The sequence below is a fragment of the Sinocyclocheilus rhinocerous genome, unplaced genomic scaffold (genome assembly GCF_001515625.1).
Source record: "Sinocyclocheilus rhinocerous isolate Xijiao unplaced genomic scaffold, SAMN03320098_v1.1 scaffold1581, whole genome shotgun sequence".
In the NCBI taxonomy this organism is placed as follows: domain Eukaryota; kingdom Metazoa; phylum Chordata; class Actinopteri; order Cypriniformes; family Cyprinidae; genus Sinocyclocheilus; species Sinocyclocheilus rhinocerous.
In genome coordinates, this window is record NW_015635516.1 from 527620 (window position 1) to 533557 (window position 5938).

At 34.7% G+C, this 5938-nt stretch overlaps 1 protein-coding gene across 1 annotated transcript in view; it reads left to right on the top strand.

The window, feature by feature from the left end:
* The window catches only part of jph1b (junctophilin 1b), a 26996-nt gene extending 22795 nt beyond the window's left edge, over positions 1 to 4201 (top strand). Inside the window, exon 6 of the mRNA XM_016561260.1 lies at positions 4138 to 4201. The gene's annotated coding sequence lies outside the window, so the exon portion shown is untranslated. The remainder of the gene's footprint in view (positions 1 to 4137) is intronic.
* The last annotated feature ends 1737 nt before the right edge of the window (positions 4202 to 5938 follow it).

A 5938-nucleotide genomic window follows, 5' to 3' on the forward strand; every position in this document is an offset into this window, starting at 1 on the left:
ACATACCAAGTGCCATAAAAGTCACCAAGTTTCGTACCATTCCGATGAAGCTACGATTTTTAAATATTCAAAATGTAAAATTCTTCGGTCAAAAGTGTCCGTAACTTTTGGCGCTCTAGCGGTTAATAAACAGAACTGCGTGCGTCTTGCGGAAGAACATTGTAGCCGAGCTACTTCTCTCTGTTTATGTCTATGGCGAATCACGCAGGTACTGGGCTCCTCCGCAGCGGCACCTACCCGAACCAGTCTAAATAGTCAAAATATAAACACTTATCATAGGTGTACCGTAGTGATTCAGGACAAGCCAAAAACACGGTTTGGAAAATGGATTCATGGTGTACTCGCTTATTATATAAATTTTGTAAATTTTGAACACAAAAAAGTTACGAACTGCAGCTTTAAGGTATTATTGTAAAATTGTGTGTGTGTTTTCTTTTGAAAGATAAGCAGTATGTTTGACATTGTACTAGGGTAAAACGCATGGCTTTTATTTTTAGAGAAATTACTAATTGTGACATTTTGCACCTTTAATATTCACGGCCTGAGACTGTGCCCTCTAACGCCACCAAACCCCTCACACTACCCTTAACTTGACGTGCAGAGCGGTACCTGCCTCAATATTATGCCTGCTAAATTGTGTTGAATACATTCAGGTCGACCCACTGGTTATAAATGGGAATGTAGAGATGGTTGCCTTTAAAGAATTTGTAACAGTGTTATAGTTTACCTCAGAAAATGTGATTTTTGAAATGCTGTCTTAATTAGGAATTTTTGTGGAAATCTGCTGTTATTCTCCATTATTTTGGTCTGGTGGTGCATGAGGATGTGATTGCAATTATTGTGCACATGGTGCATTCGCACCAGTATTTAAATGACAAATGTATACATATAAATAGATCTATTTTATATACAAAGTCAGAATATATTTAGTCAACAGTTGGACACTAAATGGCCTTGACTAAAATTACAGCACTGCATCTTTTGCTGATTGATTCAAACATCCTGCGTGCATGGTGTATTTGCCAGCTATGGATGTGTTGTGTGAAGCATGAATTTCAGCAGTAACAGGGTGACTGTTTTTACAGAGGTTTTGTCAGACTGCAAGAGTATGTGAGAGGGAAGGAGGAGGGAAGAGAAGAGCATCAGAATGGATGATGGCTTGTCATTTGACAAAAGAGTAATCTTCAAATATAGAACAGACTTATTTTTAAAGAAATAATATCTTTTAAAGAAATATTTCTTTTTTTCTTTTTCTGGCGGGGTAAACATCTTTGATTTACACTCATTGGCTATGTAAATGGCTGTTTTTTTTCTGTTTTGTTTTCTATTTCTGTTTATATTCCATCCTGACCTGATACATATTAGATGTAATTAAAATTTCCCCTTAAAATTTAACCGTAAAGATTTTTTTGGTCATTTTGTTTCCATTACCAAGAAAATTTACAAAAAAGTAAATTAAGTAAATCTCTATACCAAGTTATAATTTCTGTATTTTTCTAAAAAAAAAACAGCTAGTATTTAAGATGTTTTATTGTAAAACAGCATTCAATTTAACTCTTTTGTGCTGTTATGATTTAAGATCTAGCATAGCTCTTCAAATTGACCATACAAAAATTCACAACTGAAGAATCATAAATTGCGAATTCAAGATAAAATGTTGCATTAAATCTAGGTTAAAGCAAAAAAACGGGTAATAAAGACCTGCAACAGCACGAAAGGGTTAAATACAACATTTAAAATGGCTTGAATCTGTCATTGTAATATCTTAACATTTTTAAACTGGTTTGAATGTATTGTTTTCATCTTAAAGGTTGAACAAATGGAAAAATGTTGCTGAAAGTTTTGATATGAACTGTCCCACACACCTTAATGATACTGAAACATATATATAGATATATATATTATTTTTGGGAAATTATTGATATAAATTATAATTAAAAAGGTGACTTTTCAAAGTCTTGAAGCATGACCTGACATTGTTTTTTTCCCATTTCATTGACCAACACCCAGTCCAAATCATGTCTAATAACATATTATTAGACAAAGACGAGTTTTGAAATGATTACACACATTAATGCAGAAAATTATTAGACAGAGAAGAGATCAGACAGGGGGCTTCCATTACTTCCATGCCGTCTCTCTAGGCTTACAGGTATGTTTTATTTTAGAGCAGTCCTTCCCCCTTGAGTGTGAAAATTGTTCCTTGTCTGGAGGATTGCTGCAGTGATCCTAAGACCAAAATAGTGCGAAGCAGCTGCTGTTGGCTGGGAGAGGGTCGTGTTTGAGCACCATGAGAGTTGCGCCAGCCTATGTCGTCTCTCTCCTCCTCTGAGCTCAATGGAGAGAGTGGAAGGTCACCCACCAGCTGCTTTGTTGTTCTCTTTTAGTATGTGAACATGGACCCCATACAGTTAATATAGAAAGAGCCTGAAATAGAGGCTCAACCAACAGACATAACACACAAAGTTCTGTTTCTCAACAGCCGCAGCCATTAAGCGTCTAATCTCACGTGACATTTTACCTCAGTAAGCCTCTGCTGACGCACAAACAGGAAGAAGATCACTCCGTGGTACTTTGTCACGTAGTTACATGACATCGCTCAGTCAGCACTCATGGAATTTCCTCCAACTTCGGCACGTTGGGTCATTCTTTCCATAATTTCTGAAAAATATACGATTGTTGAGACCAACTTAGATCCTGTATAGTTTGAGAAATATTTTCGTGGGAATTGCCAAGGTCAAACAGTAGGCCTATCGGTTACACAGAATTTGTGGCATGTGAATGGGAGACGGTGAGAAACCTCAACCATCTCAAACTACATACACCGGCTCATATTTCACAGGTCATCACTTCTTCTAAAGAAAAGGTTTGCGGTAAAGAGCCATTGTGAACAGAGTGGATCTGAATTTTTTTTTTTTTAATATTTAAAAAAAAAAAAATTAACAATCAAGTACAGTGGTCTTCTAACCAGAAGCAAATTCTTTTGTTCATATGCCTCAACCCTTTTTTTTTTTTTTTTGCAAAAATGTTACATTATTAAGTAAGTAATATGTAAAGTAATTAATTTAGTCTTATCAAGTACTTTGTTTTGCTGCTCGAGGACACGGAGATGATGATCATGACACGTCCATTAATGTATTCAAAATTAAAACATTTTTAACTCAACTTCCCTTTTTGGGGATTTTTTTTAGTGGGAGGCTCCCTAATTAACCCTGTACTCTTACCCCTTCTTGCCCCCTCCCTGCCATTAGATCTAGATTGATAGGCCCCGGGGGTCAAAGCTGCGAGGTCAGCCCGTCCTGAGACACCTGCTCTCTCTTGTCAGGCCTGCAACACTCCCACTGTGAATATGCCACCTCACACCCAACCCTCTTGACAAGAGCTGTAGTGAACCCAGTCTTTCCAGCACACATACTGTATATATCACTCCGACAAATACAGCATGTGTCTGCTATGTAGTGCTCATCAGAGATTCATCAGACATCATCAGATATGTTTTATATCATACGAGAAATACACAGAGGGATGTAAGTCATGAATACAAAGGAAATCTATCTATCTATCTAAACAGTTTTGAAATAAATAATTTTTTAAAGAAATTACATAAAACAAAAGTGGCAGTAGACTTTTATAACATTACAAAGAATTTCCATTTCAAATAAATGCTGTTTTTTAAACTTTCCATGCCTTGAAGAATCTTGAAAAAAAAATTCTGGATCCAAATCAGCATTCAGAAAATTCTGACAATGAATTTTGAAAAAAGAAATTAATTACAGTAAGTTACATTACATAAAACACTTATATTTCATCTGTTTTTGAATTGTAATAGAGTTTCTCAATATTACTGTTTTTACTGTATTTTTGCAAAAATAATGATATGTATGTATATAAAAATTTGTAAAGTACTGTATTGGCATGTTTGTTTTTATATACTTGCGAATTATTACTATTTGCATTCATTAAGCATAACACACAACATTTAAGTTATACTTTATGTGGTTACTCGTGTTTCTGTGATCAAGTGTCAGGTAATGTCTCACAAAACACACATTTACAAGAAATGAGTGAGAGCTACTCCCGGCAAATGGCAGACACTGTTGATAAGGCTGTTATTTTAACCTCCTTTAACTATTTCAGTCTGTCCAAACTTCAAACAGGAGGCAGTTCTGAATGAATGACGATACTCAGCAGCTGATAATGCACCATGCATCCAGGAAGAAGAATCAAGTTCCTAATTGACAGGCTGCTGGGTGGGCCTTTATCATTTGGCGGAATCTAAATGTTCTTAAAAATACTACCTGGTATCAAAATACTATACAAACAAACAGTGTGAATATCAGTCATTTGAGATGGATTTGCTAGAATGATGATCACTTGATCTGGTCAGAAAGCGGATTCAAAAAAAAAATCAAAATAAAGCTTGTCCTATAGCCCTCCCAGATGTGGAAAGAATTTGTTTTTCTTATTGCCATCATTTTTCACATTTATAGTGATGTTGAATTGTATTGCCAGTTTGTTTTCAAGGTCATCAACAATGTTTAAGATCAGGTAAACCTGATACTCTCCCTGTAAAGTAAAATAGCAAAATCTGTTTTACTATAAGATTATAGCTTTTAATCTTATCTTTATTATGTATTATTATTTATAGTATACTGTCTATTTTAATACATGTAATTTCTGAAGGATTAAATTAAAATTAAAATTAAAAGTGGATAAAGCACTATGTTGATTACTCACCTCAGGGCCAAAAAACTTTTTCACATAAAATGGAAAAGTCTCATGAAGTGTTTCTGAAACAAGGACACAACCTCATTGGTATTCCAGCTGCATCACTACATTAAAATATAATGCAGTAAACAGTACAACACGTAGTACCTCCTTTCATGATGTAACACAATTTGATGTCTTCACAAGGAATATCTGGCTGCACATGATCCAACCACAGCTGACCTTTGTAGTAAACAATAGCATGATATCCAATACGAGTGATTGTGAACACTGAAAAACAAGGCAAATGTCAAATTAGTTAGTTAGGCTATATTAATTTAATTAAAATGGTTAAATTAAACAGAGACTGTTCCATAAATAAGACTATATTCTATAACCAACATAAAATCTTTCTCAAACTTACTTGGGATTACTCTATAAGTTACGGAGTACAAATTCACTCCTAGTTTGCAGGGGAAACAGTCCATTGACAGGTAATACAGTGGGCCTGATTAAAGAGAGAGTATTAGCTGTTCATAATTAAATAAATGTGTTTTTATGTTATCATGTATCATATTTTGTGGGTTACTAATATGTAGGTTTCCAATAATAGTTTCTGTATGTACACTATACTGTTCAAAAGTTTGAGGTCAGTAAGATTTTTTTTTTAAATAAGTTAATAATTTCATTCAGAAAGGACACATTAAATTGATCAAAAGTGAGAGTAAAGGCATTTATAATGTTACAAAAGATTTTTATTCCTAATAAGTGATGTTCTTTTGAACTTTCTATTCATTAAAGGATCCCCAAAAAAATATATCAGTTTTCACAAAAAGTTTAAGCATCAAATCAGCATATTAAAATGATTTCTGAAGGATCATGTTACTGACCCCAGACATATATGTGTGTGTACTGCGTGAATATATAAGAAGTATTTGATATTCCACTTACCATCAAAAGTGTACCAAATATCAATACTTTCTGAGGAGCATAATAATGTTCTCTCTGCAGTCACAGACAACATGCAAAATAATGCAAAAAAACAGAGAAAAGCTGAAGGGCACAAAAGCACCATATCTGTTATCCTTCTTCGTTCTCTAAAACAGTTCTTGCTTTTGACAATGCACTGCATTGTTGTAAAACACTATTGGTTTGAAACCCGCTGCATGTTTTTTTTTTGGGGGGGGGGGGGGGCCGGGGGTTTTGGGAACGGGGAACTTAAAAAAAAAAA